This window comes from Pinus tabuliformis, chromosome J (genome assembly GCF_031772625.1).
Source record: "Pinus tabuliformis cultivar Carrire ecotype Pingquan chromosome J, CPIR1, whole genome shotgun sequence".
Lineage (NCBI taxonomy): Eukaryota > Viridiplantae > Streptophyta > Pinopsida > Pinales > Pinaceae > Pinus > Pinus tabuliformis.
In genome coordinates this window covers 42,859,578-42,876,969 of record NC_142295.1, presented here as the reverse complement: position 1 = coordinate 42,876,969, position 17,392 = coordinate 42,859,578, and the positions used below count along the sequence as shown (strand labels likewise).

Below are 17,392 nucleotides of genomic sequence, written 5' to 3'. Positions count from 1 at the left end.
TCCTAAGTCGACTATAGCATATGGCACCCTCCGGGTGAAGCGTTGAGATCCATGCGACTCCTGTACTTATGGGGCATCATTACTTCATTCCATGGGCACTTACAACACCACAACAGTCTACACTTTGCCCCATATTATTTATGAAATGATACACTTGAACCAATAAATAGGGGCGGAAAAATAAAGGTTGGGGTAACTTATGTATCCATTATTGCTCCCTCCAACATCTATATACACAATATGTGGACATCCCTCATCGTTGTTATCCTTGTATGCATGGCATTTGGCCTTGACATCCCTGTGTCCCCGTCCATTTCATCATTATTCACATGCCACATATTAATTGAAGGATGTACCTGGGACCTGTATTTCCCTTTAGGGGTTTAGAACACCTAATAGGGTTGTCTATTAACCACACCTACCTAGGGAGGTGACACTATTAGGAGACTAAAACCCCAAATTTGGAAGGAAAGCCCCATATGAAGTCTCAATGTGCCCTTGATTAACAAGAGGGGTTCACTTAGATGCACTAATGAATTGTTGTACCTGATGGTGAGGATGCAACACTGGGCATTGTATATGATTGGCAGGTGGTTTCATCATATGGATTGGGCAACATAACTGGGGCTAAGTCGACTATAGCATATGACACCCTTCGGGTGAAGCGTTGAGATCCATGGGACTTTTGTACTTGTGGAGCATCATTACTTCATTCCATGGGCACTTACAGCACCACAATAGTCTACACCTTGCCCCATATTATTTATGAGATAATACACTTGAACCAACATGCCCCCAGCTGGATTAGCAGTGTACACATGGTTTGGCAGCTAATCTGACACCCAGATGAGGATTGTCTCACCCTTAGAGACATGGGAGGGCTAGCACCATTCTTTGAGCCCTCAACAATGGAGCAGATTCAGGATATTCAATCACCAAGAGACCCACGAGACCCATTTTGTGCCCCAATCACAAAACTGGGGTCCAGTTGATGATCTGCATGGATGTTTAGGGGCCAGCCCCTAATAGATGATTTATGGAGCCCTCTTGACTCACATTGGCACAAGGAGGGATCAATGCATGCCTCAAGAAGGCCCACATAGTGATCACATCAGCATTTCGACCCTCTTGTGGGTTTATCTTTATAATTTTTCATTGGCTATGTGGTTGACTTGTAACCACAATTAGTTTTTCCCCCAATTTGACAACTAAGAGGGGATTCTAGGCTAAAATTATACTTGATAGATCATGTATAAATAGATGAGAGCTCATCTGAGCTTCTCACCATCATCACACTTGAGATTAGACTTCTTAAGAAGAATTCGCACTTGCATCTTTTGGCTATTAAAGATCTTTTGGATGCATTTCAATATTTGGAAGCTATTTTTGATTATCTTTGCAGCTACTTATTTGGATAATGGAAGGATATACTACATGTTGTCTTGAAAGTTTTTTTTGTTGAATATTTTCGATCTTGAAATTGTCTAATGTATGGAATTATTTCTTCTAGGTTATGTTATTTTGTGCCCTAATTATTGAATATAAACTTTGAAAGGCTATCTAGTTGAGTATTGCATATACTCCATTTTCTTTTGAAGTGGGTAAATGCTAAATGTTGATACCTAAGAGCATCAATTTTTAACCTCCTTAGGAAATAACTAGATTATCTATTTCATCCTAGATTCCATATGCCCAAAGGACAAGGTACTAATCCAAGTCCTTGGTGATCAATCCTAAATTTTCTCCATAATTTTCTCTCCTAAAAACAACCCTTTTAAGGCTACAGCAAAAATCTAGGACTTGTAGCAAAATTTTAGGGAGGTGGCTTTTTGGTGATTTGAGAGCCTAAACATCAAGCTTAGGGTCTAGGCTACCTATTCTCCAACTTTTGTGGGCATCCACTCGAGTTTTCATCCATAAAATCTCTTGCCCTAGGTGTTGCTCCAAGGGGGAAACCCTAGCTTCTTCTCCCTCAACTTGAGGACTTCCTTAAAGGTTGTATGAGCTTAGTACCTGTTTAAGTAAATCATAAGCCTTTTCCCCCGAGACTTGACCTTGTGGATACCTATCACCATTGAAAAACCTCGAAACCCTAGGTCTTGTGCTTTCTTCTTTAGGGCTTTTCTTAGAGAGCAATTTGCTTCCTTGAAGCCTTGTACTTTTATTGAGACTCTCTTTCGAATGGGCTCTAGCTTGATAACTTCATGTCATATACCTAGCATATCTATTTTAAGTAAGCCCTTCCTACCAGGACTCCTCCCGTCGGTGAAAGTTCGTAAAGAGTAGGGGACCTTGGTTGTGATGACAATGGGCCATTGTCCCATTGTTAGCACTTAGTCTAGCTCCTTGTCTTGTAAGGCTTCCTTCTCCAAGGACTATTAGATTTTTTGGTAACAAGGCCATGCATCTAACTCCTTTAGTCTTTCGAATAATTTTAATGTAGAGAGAGGGGTTTTCTTTACCAAGATCATTCATAGTAGCAACTGTGAGCATTATGGATGCTACTATATCTGTAACAGCTACTTTCACCAATAATAAAGCAATTGTTTCTGTATACACAACTACCCCACTTTCTACAACAAGCAATTAGTCTAGCACAAAGCCCCCAACAAAACCACATGAACTCCTATCAATTCAACAACTAAGATCAAACTAATTAACTCCTCAAAGTTACATAGGCACAAGTTTGTCAAAAAGGGAAAGTTTGCAAGTGGACATGAAGAAAGTTGTCATATGTTCAACAAGTGTACCTAATAGTCAAAAGTTGACTAGGTTGAGATTTGCTTTTCTCAAATTTTGATGCACAACTACAAAGAAACAAATTAGGTTATTCTAGTTTTTTGACACATCTTGCATAAAGATGGATAAGTTAACCATAAGAAGAATATAGTTGGACAAACAACAACAAAATTCAATGGGGAATGTTGCTTATGTTAATACAATGAAAAACATAATAAAACTGGAGTGCACAAACTAAAGGAACCTAAATCATAGTAAGAATGCCCATATGTAGGATTGAGCCCAGGGGTCACAATCTCTTGCATCTCTCATAATTAGAGATGTAAAGCAATTTTAGTGGATCCAAGTCCAATGGAGCTTGTTATTGTTTACTCTAGACATGTTCAAAATTGGGAAGAACCAGAAAATGAACCAGACAAATAAAAAATATATAAAATATCCAAATTTCGCTACACAAACAAATTATAAACCAAATTGTAACAAACTAAATATATATAAAAATAAACGCAAATAATGTAAAAGAAAACAAATGAGATTAATGATTAATTAGTTAGCAATTAATGAAAAGGTATGTCCCTAAGGACATAACCATTACTACGTTAGTGAAAGGGTACTTACCTGGCTATATATACAGAACCCTCATTCTCATTTGTATCATCCTACATTCAATTCTTTATACAATATACAATTTACAATTACTATCCTACGATGGATGTCTTTGTCTACGAAGTATTTTAAATATTTCCACTGCGTATACAACTTTTGATCGTTACACAAATATGCACAGTTTGTTGAATTATATTTCATGCAAGGGTGCAAATTACAAAATGACATTGAAATTAGTGTTGCATGTATCACAATAATATCAAAACTATCACAATAATATTGCAAAAACCAACCTTGGTTTTAATATTGGCAGTAGTTGTCGCAATAATTTAGGTAATTATCGCCATAATCTTGAAATTATCACCCTATCTATATCAATTTCAACTTATAACCAATTTTTTTTCTTTTAACCCTAATTTTTTAAAAGTGAGTTAGGGGATTAAATTGTGAGGATACTATGATTATTTCCATCAAGCAAACAAGGGGAAATCTATTGTTTTCATTTTCCATCATCATCTCATGAGATAATACCCTAGTAATTAATAGTAATATTCAATTCTTAAAATAAAAGGATGGCATTCATCTGTTTACTTAAATTTTTAACATTACCATTAATTGTTTTAGGATATTTGAGAGTGGTTTCAACTTCATTGGATTTCATATGGACAAAGTAGAATTTTAGATCCCATTCAAAATACAAAATTGCAATGCTTCTACTGGATTTTGTGATGCATGATGGTATAGAATTGAAATTTAATCAAAATCACCAAGTCCTCTATGTACCTCAATGTTGGTGGCATTGATTGTTGAACTCCTCCATCACAACCTTGTTAAAAATGTGAACTTCAATCAAGCAGAATCATTGATTAGGGTGTTACTCTTTTCCTATCTTATTATAATTTTTATAATGTGATCTTGAAGAGGAGGATCATAATATAGGCAACGATTTTGATGTTATGTAGCTATTTGTTGTAGCATGCTTTTTCTAGACTCTAAACACCATTTAGAGCCTCTCTATTGATCTATTTTGATTCAAACATGGATTGCACTTGGCGCTATTTTGGTTAGATGGACCCTTGCTATATGCATGACGAATTTTGCATATTTGTGTATAATAATTTGGATTCATATGGATACACATGAATTTTATTTTCTTTTCAAAATTTGAATATTTTATGTTTTTTTTTATTGACCAATGTTTTGGTCTGGTTCTGATAACATCGTTGGAATGTTCTGATTGTTAGAAATATTAATGGTGGGGGGGGCGGGGGGGTGAATCAGTGTTTCGTGATAATTCAACTTTTAACCATTTTCACTCTTCTTACAATGTTAACTGAATTATCATTTAAATAGCAACACATTATGACAACAGAACTAAGTATAAGCAAATAATACATGTAAACCATGAGCAACATATACTCATAAATACATGTGAACCATAAGAGCACAACACATCAATAGGTCAGCAAACACATCATCACATAAAGATATCGGATATTAGGTGGAAAACCCAACTGGGAAATGTGAAAATTCCTAGACTGAAGGAACCCCTACTGCAACAAATCTAAATCAACTTCACCTACTTGATTTTTTAAATTACATTCATTAAGTTATTCTTCTGAATACTAAAGCAAATTACTTCTACAGCCTACACTAATTAAATATTTGATCTCATGAAACAGAAAACAGAGCAAAGAACAAGATACATAGGACACTTATTTTTGGACACAATAGTCCCTGGAAAAACCCAATGTGAGAAAATCGGTGCAACAATTTTGAGGGTTTATTATTATTCAGGAGAAATATCTAACTACAAATCTAGGATGCTCATCTAGCAATCCTTTACAGAGAAAATATTGGCGTAAATCTGAGTGAGTTTTACCTCACTTCACTCGGCAGAATTTCGGCTGATCGGTCACAAGACTGCCTAACCCCGGTTAATTCTATGCTGGCCCTGCGTAGGCCCTGTGTCAGCCTTTCAGGCTTTGCATTAGCCCTGTGTCACCTCTTTTGCCCTCAGCATCAGCTATCTCGGTTGTTCTGACAATTTCGAATTCTGCGTGACAGCCAACTTTTTTGCTCTGCATTGGTCCTTAAGGCTCTGTGTCAGGGCTACGTGGGCCTAGACTAGCCCAGCGTCAGCTCTCCTGGCTACTGTGCTGCATCCACAAGCTCTCTCTGCCTCTCTGTCAGTATTCTCCAAAAAGTCGTCCTCCCAAATTCTCACTGCCCCTCTGTTGTTGAATGACCACTTAGTTCGAATTTCTCAGCTTCCTAGCCCCAGAAATCGAACTCTAGATCAATTCTCTCTCTCTCTCTCTCTGTGTGTGTTTTTCCAGATGAACCCCAAGCCTCCATTTTATACTTTTCCTGTTGAATCTTCAACAACTGAGATTAAGTCTCTAATCAACTGCTAGGATTAAAACATGACTTAATCCGCCTTCTAGATCATTCTCACCCATATTTTGATTAATACCCATTAATATTTTAATTTCCCTAAGTTTAGACTTAGGAACTCCATTAAAAATATTAAATATTTTAATAAAATACAATCCGGGTGGAATTTCACCAAACGGTTTTTGGGTTCTTTAGAACTCATGTGCCTCACCCTCTCCACCAATTTTCAAGGCTAGAGCACTTCCGATGCTGACAAAAACTAACACTCCCTTTTAGCGAGGAAAGTGCTCTAGCAACAATGTCCACCTACATGTTGCTCTGTTTCTGAAGCACCTCCTTTCTGCACTATTGTTGCCACCAACACTGTTCTGTTGTTGCTATTGTATTGTTGCCCATGACACTGCCACTGCCACTACTACATTTGTATTACAGCTCCCTCTCAAATGTTGTTATGCTTCTAGCATTGCCAATGCTAACACAGCATCCGTACTACAACTCAGTGGCTAAAAGAAGCAATTGAAAAACATCCAAAATTAGTTGAACTTAACTATGTTCAACATAATACAATGAATGTTGGAATCTGACTGTTGTTGATTTTGACACTCTGAATCTTCTGCACTGCTGTTGACTCCTACACTTTATCAACTGCATTGTTTCCAACCTTGCTCTGTGCTGATCAATCTCTTGTCCCCAGCTACTGCATTTGTCCTCCAAACACTCCATTGCATCAGCTGACACTAAGTCCATCTCACTACTATTGAATATCGGGCTTCCGTAGCAAGGATTTGATCCAAGAGGTGGACTCCTCAAGGACCCTGCCCACATGTAGTCCTCCCAACTACAACTCAATATCACCCCATCTCCCGCCTGTAGATGCGTGGGCACTCATGGCAAACTCATCCTCATCAATCTTTGCTGAAGCAACCTTACAATCATGTTTCTCATCCTTAATCCCTTTTCTTCAAAGGACATTTGGATGCATAGTGGCCCATCTCGTCACAACTAAAACATTTCAACTTCGAAATGTCCTTCTTTTGCTTCGACTTCGGTTATCCCTTCAATGCTAAAGCTGCATTCTCCTCCTCCTCCTTTGTCTTTGTGCCACTCCCACTGTTGTGACTGAGGTTGACCTTCACTAGGTCCCTCCTTAACTCCTCCGGTTAAAGAGTCATCCACATCTCTTCCCATGAAGGTAGTTTTTCTCTGCCCAATATGCTTTGGACGAAAACTTGCCATTCATCTGAGACTCCATTCAGGGCTATCCTCACCATCACGGTTGGCTGGGGAGTGGACCCTACTGTAGCAAGCTGGTCTCTAGTGTCCTGAAGACGTTGAAGATAGATGTTCACCCCTTCTCCTTTCTGCATCAAGTTCTGCTGCAACTTCTGCTCTAAATACATCTTCCGTTGTTCGAAAGAGACTTCATAGTACATATAGAGATGACAAGGTGTCCCACATCTCTCGGGCTGTATCCTTTCCCTGCAAGTGTGAGACCACATGATCTCGAACTCCATCGAAAATGAGCCTCTTTGGCTTCCCCTGCTCGGCCTTGTATTTCTTCTTTTGATCATTGTCAGCGGGAACAGTTACAACACTTTTGACGTAGGCCTCAAGATCATATTCCTCCAGAATAGCTAAAATTTTGGTCCTCCATATCACATAGTTCGAGGATCCATCTAACCTGTCCTGATCTTTGAGCCCATGCGATGCCATCAACCTTCTGACTCTCTGCGTCAGCTCTCTAGCCTTCTACGTCTCCCATGCAAGCCCCTCAACATCTGCGTGGCTACTGCTACCTCTGCGTAGCTCTACCTGCCTCTACGTTAGCCTCTTCAGTCACTGCACTGACCCTTTGGCACTATCTCTGCCTCTCTACTATGTACTCACTACCCCTCGCTGCAATAGATCACTTGTTCAAATTTTCTCAGTGAACCCTGCTCCAGAAAATCAAACTGATTGATCAATCTTGGTGTATCTCCAACTGACCCTCAAGCCTCCTCTTATACTTTTCCTGTTGAGTCTTCAACGACCAAGATTAAGTCTATAATCAACGGCTAAGATTAGATTTGGCTTGATCCATGTCATTTAGAACATTCTCACCCAGTTTTATATTAATACTCATTAATATTTTAATTTTCCTAAGTTTAGACTTAGGAACTCCATTAAAAATATTAATTATTTTAATATCTCACTAACCAGGTGGAATTTCCCCAAACCATTTCTGGGTCTTGGAGATATCATGTGCTTTAGCCTCTCCAACAATTTTCATGGCTAGAACACATCTGATGCTAACACAAATCAACACTCCCTCTTAGCGAGGAATGTGCTCTAGTAATGCTCCACCACAAAACATCACACTGATCCTCCCGTATCGGTACCTATGCTAATGCTTGGCCTACTGCCTCACATCCACTTCACTACTGCTTCTTGTACTGCTGCCCATGGCTCTGCCACTTTCACTGCTACATCTGTACTACATGTCCCTCTCAACATGCTGGCCCTAGCACTGCCACTGCTAACTGTTGCAATGCATCTTAGTTACTAAGAAGTAAGTAACTGATCTACCCAAATCCTGACATCCTTGTCGGTCTGGAAGCCTCCTGATGTTGACGCTACCTCTGCTACTCTCATGTGCTCCCTCTGTTGCCTCTGCGTTGCTACAAACACCTTTGTGCTTCCCCCACTGCTGCAACCTCCACTGTGCCTCTCACACTGCTGCAACCTCCACTGTGCCTCTCACACTGCTGCAACCTCCATTGTGCCTCTCGCATTGCTAAAACCCCCACTGCACTGCTACAGACCTCTGCACTCTAGCACTACCTTGTCGCTCCATCGCATCTTGCTTCTACCAACATCTGTCATCCTGCTACTATCTTTCAGGGCTCTCGTAGCTGGATATGATCCAAGAGTTTGGGCACCTTAAGGATCCTGCCCCTCAATCTTTTGTAGACCTCCTGACTACAGCTCGACATCACCCCACCTCTTCTCTAGAGGTGCATGAGCACTAATGGCACAGTCGTCATCAGTCTCGACTTCCTTCTCTGCCTTAGTTGGAGCTGCCTTGGAGTCAGAAGCCTCTCCCTTATTCTTCTTCCTGGGACATTGGGTTGCATAATGATCCAGCTCCCCACAATGGAAGCACTTCACCTTGGAGATTTCCTTCTTCTTCCTCTGCCCCTGCTGCCCCACAGATGCTAGAGCCACATCCTCCTCCTCTTTCTTGATTCGACCTCCTTTACTGCTACTCCCCGCCTTGGTCAACTGTCTGATCTCTTCATGGCAAAGAGTTGCCCATATCTCTTCCCATCCTAGAAGAGTAGCTCTGCCTAAAATGCCTTGGACAAATGTCGCCCACTCCTCGGAGACTGCATTCAGGGTGGTCCTCACCATGAACTCCTGATCCAGCATGGCCCCTATGGAAGTAAGTTCATCCCGAATCTCCTACAATCTAAGGAGGTATAGATCTATCTGCTCCCCCTTCTGCATCTAATACGACCGCAGTTGATTCCCCAACAACATCTTCCGCTACACGGAAGTGCCCTGATACAATGTTGTCAAAGTATCCCACATTTCCTTTGTCATGTTCTTTTCGACAAGATGTGGTACAACATGATCCTTGACCCCATCAAGGATTATGCACTTTGCCCTCGCCATTGCATCCTCATACTTCTCATTATCAGTTGGGTCTCCTGGGATAGCCACAGTTCTCAAGGCAAAGCCCTTGATGTGATATCTATCAGGATCCTGGCCTTCCAGATGACAAAGTTGGAAGCCCCGTCCAACCTGTCCTGATCCCTCAGTCCATTCACTGCCATCTCCACTACTCTTCTAGACTCCCTCTAAGTTTCGACTTCCCTCCTGGAAATCTCCCTCTAAGTCCTAATTTCCCTGCTGGAAATCTTCCCACCAAATGTCAAACCGCTCCTCTCCAATCCTCTTTGCAACTGCAACTCAGATCTGGATTTCTTGGCTAGAAATCTGTCAAGGCAGTGACTCCCTCTACCTTGGTTCTGCCTCGTTAGGTATTGTTCTGCTTCGACAGAACCAGCACCCCACCAGCTTCCCAATCCACAATTTTCCCATAGCTCCCTAGGCCCCGGCAACTGAAGAAACTGAGCCTTCCAACTCTGCGCAATCCCAGCCAAGGTTGAATCACTCCTCTGGCCAACTGCATCAAGCCTACCTGGCTGAGTAGGATGACGTGGCTCTTCATGAGCCTCTTTTGCCTCTCTCTGCGTCTGCGCTGGCCTTCTCTCTGACTTGAAATGATGACACAGGCCCTCTACGTCACTCCTTCTCTATTGCCCTTTGCTTAGGAGCAGCTCTCTCTCTCTGGACAGTTGTTATTGCTCCAAATTTCCGATATATGTTGGTGCCTTCAGTCCTCTTGTGATCTGCAATCCTCTGATACCATGTTGAAATTTCTAAGTCTGACACGTTAGAACTCCCTACTGCATTATCTGGTTTATTTCACCTACTTGTTTATTCCATTAACAAGTTATTTATACATATAAACACTGAAAATAAACACAAATGCAGCCTTATCTCATATACAGATCAACAACTAAAATACTAGACAAACACACATGGGACACCATTATTTTTGGACAATTGTCCCTTGAAAAACCCAATGCGGGGAAACCAGTGTAGCAGTTCTGGGGGTTTTATTATTATTCGGATTTCTTGAGCACAACTAGGGTATTGAACTGGCTCACCCAATAGAGATTGTTACACGATAGTAATACCTCTTCTCGGAGATAGATATTCAGCCTCTCAGCAACAGTCTGCCCCACGAAAATCCTTTTGACGCTTCTCCTAGGCTCTGCGTCAGCCCTGCTCGCCTCACATAACTCTTGAACCCTCTGCGTGAACTCTCTGGCCTTCTACGTCTCCTACGTAGGCCCCTCAACCTCTGCGCAGTCTCTAGTTGCCTCTACGTCAACCTCTTCAATCACTGCACTGACCCTCTAGCACTATCTCTGCCTCTCTGCTATGTACTCACTACCCCTCGCTGCAACAAACCACTTATTCGAATTTTCTCAGCAAACCCCGCTCCAAAAAATCGAACTGACTAATCAATCTTGGTGTATCTCCAACTGACCCTCAAGCCTCGTCTTATACTTTTCCTGTTGAGTCTTCAACAGTAGAGATTAAGTCTCTAATCAATGACTAAGATTAAATTTGGCTTGATCCATGTAATTTAGAAAATTCTCACCCAGTTTTATATTAATACCCATTAATATTTTAATTTTCCTAAGTTTAGACTTAGCAACTCCATTAAAAATATTAATTATTTTAATATCTCTCTAACTGGGTGGAATTTCCCCCAACGATTTCTAGGTCTTGGAGATCTCATGTGCTTTAGCCTCTCCACCAATTTTCATGGCTAGAGCACATCTGATGCTACCACAAATCAACATCTTACAATAGACATTTACGTCTTTGAGGTACTTTAAAGATTTCCGCTACGTATATGACTTTTGGGTCGTTACACAAGCTTATTCACTCAATTGCACTAATGAATCATTGTATTGGAAGTTGAGGAGACACATTGGATCTTATACAAGATTGCAGGTAGGTTTTCATCTTGGACTTGGCCTCCCTATACGGGATTCAAGCCCTCTAGAAGATCACAATGGCAACTATAAGGTGAGCGTTGAGAGCCATGGGCCTCCAACTTTGCAGAGCATTGATTGCCACAACATGGACTTCTTCACCACCTCCACATTGCTTGTTCATGCCCCAATTACACATAGATGATGATGCACTTGAACCATGTTGCTCAGTCGACCACACATTGCACCTGATACTTGGCAGCTGATCCAAGGCCCATATGAGGTTATGTCTCGCCTAGGGAGGCATTGGAGGGCATGTGTCATTGTCTAGCCCTCATTGATGGAGCATTGACTCGCTTGAGCCAATTGGGGACCCATGAGACTCATTTGGAGCCCAGAGAGCCCAAATAGGGGTTTGGAGATGTTTTACAACATATAGAGGGCAGCCCCCCTTTCATCATCATCTTTTAGGCCTCCACTCTCATCCTCAACACACAAGGCCTCAACGCTTGGCTAGAAGGCCCTTTGCATGCATGGTGTTAACCCTATGTGGGCTTGAAGGAGATTAAATTAATGATTATGACATAATCTATCTTGGTTGGCTTGTAACCAAGGGCATTTGTCATCACACGTTATGTTTTAGGGGCTTGCACTTTAAGAATTCAAATTGATAAGCCTTGTATAAATAAGAGTGGCTCTTTCTCACTTACATCATCATCACTTGGATTTTCGGACTCTATGAGAGAATTCAACCCTGAAATTGTGGATTGTTTTTGGAGATTTTGGATGAATTTTGATGTTTGGATAAATTCGCTCTTTATTGGAGCTTCTTTTTGGCATGTTGATGGATGTATATATTCTTCATTGTCCTGTAAGTGTTATTTGATGTTGTATTTCTGATTTTAATTAATGGCTAATGCATGAAATATTGTCTCATGACTCTAAATGTGGCCTAATTGATTAAACATTGAAGCTATTAGGAAATTTTGAATGTGTTATTCATGGATAAATTGATAGTGAATGAATAAATGTTCCTAGAGGATATATTGCATTTACATCCTTGAAACTCCACCAATAAGTAATAAGTGTCATCAAAATATAAATATCTAAAGTTGTCATGTAGCTGCCTCCATTGGGGATAGTGAAGTTGCTCCTTTCGGTCTCCTTTGAAGAGCGAGTTGCCAAAATTGAGGTTTATCTTAACTCCATAACATCCCAATGTTTAGGCATTCATCCTAACATCCTTGGTGATCACTTTGAAAATATTTTTTTCACCTCCATTTCCTCATCCCTCTAAGGATAAGGAGGCCCCCAAGGCTTGATGAGAAATGCATTAAAGAGGAGCTATTACAAAATCATTTGGATAGCCCACTACGCTAGTGTTTCCTCTAGCTCTCCTCCAAATTTGAGGCAATTCTCATGGTGGATTCTCCACAAAATTTGATGCCCTATTCATCGCATCGCATCAAGAGGGAACCCTAGTGCTAATCCTTGAACTTGGGGATTCTTTGTACACTTGTGCTTTAGCACTTATTGAAGTATACCTTTCATAGTATTTTCTCTTGTCTACCTTGACCTTGGATGAACTCATATATCATCAAATATCTCAATCCTAAGTCTCATGTAGTCTTCCTTTCAAGGGGTTTTTCTTGGAAAGTCTCCTTAGTCTCTCCCAAAGCTCGTATATTTATTGAACCTTTCCATTCAACAAACCACCTTGCCTCACTCCAAGCCTTTCATAGATTTACCTATCAAGAGTGATAGATACTGGGATTCCTCTTGTTAGTGAAAATCTAAGAAGAGAAGGGGACTTTGGCTGTGGTGATAGTGGGCATTTGTCCCAGGATGTTGCTATGCCCTCTAGCTCTTGCCTATTTACAAGGCCTGCTAGTTTGTGTAACAACAGGACTCATCTCTTAAATAATGGTTAGTGAATTGCTGGATAAGTCAAAACATTGACTTTGACTCTCTCTTGTTGAATTGGAACATTGTAATCTCTTTGGGAAACATTTGATGACACTCTAATAGAAGAATTTGAAAGGGTTTTCCTCCTTATGGGGTTTTTCCCTGCTCTTTGACGAAATTTTGTGTCTCTTGTTATTTCTCTTGATTGCCTTCTATTGCATATTGGATTAACCGTTCTATCTACAATTGCTCATTGTTATTGGAAGATAAATTTTGTTTAAAAGTGATTGCTAATTGAAGAAAGATCTAGGCTAAGTGAGTGTGCTAGCATAGAACAGTGGAAATTTAACACCGTGCACATACATTGTTAACATACAAATACTCTTGTCACTGGAATAATACAATTGCAACAGAAACGGTTGCCTTTCCATGATCTTGGGTCTAGGATAGAATCTTAGAATCTCTGATGCTACAAAATAAAGAATCTCAACAAAAGCTACTTTGCACAGCGGAAAATATAAAGCTAGTAAATCATACATGCACAAGTACAGACAACCTTTTACAAACTATTGTACAAATATGTACAACCCAATCTTCATTATATTAAATCAGTTTGAATAATACAATAGTCTATGGAATACAAGATACAATCACAATCTCATTGCAGCCTCTATGCCGTATCTCGTCCTGTCGGTCCTTCGCTCTCGTTCTGCTCTCAAGCTGCCCCTTAGTCCATCAAAGGACACCACATAGAGTCTCCAAGACGGCTGCCGCCTATCACTGCTACAAGTCACTTCTGCTACAATGAAGAAGGGTTGATCCAATCTGCTCTTTAGGCTAGCCAACACCTAAGCTCCAATATACCAATCTAGTAGCCTTTTTAGTCAGTCAAAGAGCTACACATTAGGCTCCAAACTTCACCCAACCTTCAGCTGTTAATGTCACTTTATGATGGCTTGTCAAGGGCTACTTTGTGTAGCCAACACGCTGCCCACCACCAGTCCAATGGCACCCAATCCAATCACTGCAAGATCTGCTCCTAGGAAGGACTTTCAGCCATCAAGACAAGTCCTCAAAATGGCTCCCACAGGCTGCTCCAACTTCTGTCCACACATGGACCGATCCACCTAGCAAAAAATCCAATCTTCTCCCAACAATGTCATCATGCCTGGTTGTACATGTTGTTGCAGTTACTCTTCTAGTTAGGGCTTTTTACACAGTCCTAAACATTGTTGTTATAGCCCACCAAATCACTCCAACAGACCTCCAAAGACTATGGCCTAACCTTGCCCACACTCCCCCTCACTCACTGTCCCTTTAGGCCACCTGCGATAGTTGTTTAAGGCTTATGGCCCACACAGAACAGTCCTACAGGCCTGCGGCCTTGCCTACAAGGAGGAAAAGGGTTGCAACCCTCCACACAGTGGTCAAACCGTCCCTTAAACTCACACACAGCCACTTAAAAACAGCGCTTAAGGTATGTGGCCTTCACCTATTCAATCTCTGCCCCTGAAATAGGAAATTACAGACCCAAAACAATCTCCTTTCTTCAATCTCGGCCTCCCTTCTTGAGCTCGGCTGTCTTGTTGAGAAGTCCATGTATTGTTACACATTTGGATAATAAAATGACTTCCATACACCTTATATTTATATCAAAAATAAGGGCTCCATGAATTTGTCGAAGAGACATGTCTCTTGGACTAATTTGACTCAAGCCTACATGACTTGACTATCCAATAATTAATTGTCAACTTAAAAAATTCATATCTCATGAAGGACATCTCAGAATTCGACGATTCTCGAAGCGTTGGATTCTCCTTTCCGCCCTCTATCATCTCATCCCACCACATGTCCAAAATGCTCCATGGTTTTGGCCGAAATCATGATGGGTGCAAAACCCAAACCTTGGATTCCAAGCCCACAAGTGACTCTTGTGGTGCTCCACCCTCCAAACCTCAAACCCTAGGGCTTGGAGTACCTCCCAAGCTACTCAAAATCAACACACTCAACGCCAGTAGGTGACTGGGTCTCACACTTAATAACATATGAAATCAACACAAGATACATGGCCAGCATATAAAACTCAACAACATGAAGCACACAACGATATACTATTAGCTGCAGCACAATCCAAGTAGCAACCTCTATCTCTGATCTCAACAAAAGCAGCTCAGTTAGGAGCACAAATACTACAACGACTCCAAAATCTGCCATTGTCATCAACAAGCAACAAGCTTATCCATATACACCCTGCTGCACTGATCTCTAGCCCCTGCAAGCATTATTGTTAGCACAATAAACCTTTGTCCATGCTCTGTCTTTTCCATAAGCAAATATTACACACACAGGTCTACATAGATTGACGGTTTGATCCCCTCTACTTCTGGTCTTATGGGCACAACAGCTACAGGCATACATAAACACACATTGGAACAAACGATATCCACATTATCTCTTGCACACAATAAAACGCTCGTCACTCTGCCATCGATTTGTTCATTCCACGGACAATTGCACAGGTTCCTCCTTTTCAATGCTCTAGTGGATGCACTTAAACATCCATCGCATCTCTACAAGCATATGCTCAATTGTCACCTCAGCATTGGTACTGGCATACTCTATTTTCTGACCACAATCTCTGCAACAATACAACCATCAATCTACACTCTGTCACACTATGTACGAAACACTTGGTTTCAAATTATCAAAGACCCAATGCACACTACCTCTTGATCTACCATGCACACTTCTACATCTAGGCTACCAACATCACAATGACTTTGTAACTTTGTCCAAGAAAAATGCAGAGGCTAACCATATACATGTTAATTGAACCCCATCAACTATACACACTTCCTCCAGGTTAGATCACTCCTCAACAACTTAGTGCACACTCTACAAGCTTTAACTGATTACCCAACACATCAATAACTTAATCGATTGACCACATCAATGATTGAACTCCACGACATAGTAATTTTTAATCTGGTTGGCCAACATTATCGATCCACGAACCAATTCTTGGATACTTGTGCCATAACATAAAGATATTAAAAACAAAACCAATTGCAGACTTGCTTAGATCGCTCTCTGGCTTGCACTCCAAATCAAACTTCAGATCATACTCCAGTTTACACTCCAGATATCTTGAGCATGAATCCCATGCATCAAGAATGACAATAAAAAATTTTCTCTTCAATATCAAATATTACAATAGACATTATAAAGACCGAACCTAGTTACACATTTCAACATGTGCATGCATTCTATCTTGTAAGTGTGCCTTGGATTTGATAAATTTTTATTCTTGTGTCTAGTGTAAGGAATGATTTATTATCTAGGGGTTCTATTATCCTATTTAGTGTTGAAAATCAATGTATGTAATCTAGATGATAGCATTGTATTCATTATTCACTAGTATAATGTGAATGGATATCCCCTTGGTGTATCTTTAAACTAACTCTCCCAAGTGACTTTGTTTCTTTACAAAAGTAATAGTTAGGGTTTTGAAAGCTAGGGCTTCATTATTCCCTTACTCCTTACCAAGAATTAGCATATTTTTCAATCCCATAGACTCCATCATCCCAAGGACTAGGCACTGACCTTGTCACTTTGTTGGTCATCCATCAAATTTAACATAAATCTAATGTTCTCTCTCCTAACCTGATTTTCACCCCTTAAGGTCAAGCTGCTAGCTAGGGCTAGCACATGATTTGGGCTAGTGTTGAAGTTTTGGTTTCTCGAAGGATTCAACATTGGAAGGAGTATTGGTTGCCTCAAAATCAACACCATTTAGTGGCCAACCCATCCATTTCAAGGCTGAATTCTTTTGCCCTGGGAAAGCCCTAGTTTGCCCAAGGGTTCAACCTGGGGCTTGTTGAACACTTCTTGTTTCATTTCTTGCTAATATTCATTGTTTGGAAGCCTTTTCTTGGCCTCTTGACTCTAGGTTAATCCATTTTGCTTCTTATCTCTCAAGCCCTACATCATTTTTGCCCCAAATAGGTCTTATTAGAATATGTGAATTGCCCCATTACACTTGTTGAGCCTTTTTCTTAGAAAGAGTTGTCCTCTATAAGCCTTTCTTGTAACCTTGAACCTTGAACTTGATATATACTTAGGTGACCTATCTAAAGGGAAATGTCCCTAGTGGTGAAAGTCTAGAAAACAGTAGGAGGTAGTGACTATAG

The 17,392-nt window shown here is 40.7% G+C and overlaps 1 protein-coding gene across 2 annotated transcripts in view; it reads right to left on the bottom strand.

The window, feature by feature from the left end:
• Positions 1–17,392, bottom strand: part of LOC149225390 (ABC transporter C family member 2-like) — a 500,427-nt gene that overhangs the window by 41,932 nt on the left and 441,103 nt on the right. The gene's annotated exons all lie outside the window — the stretch shown is intronic.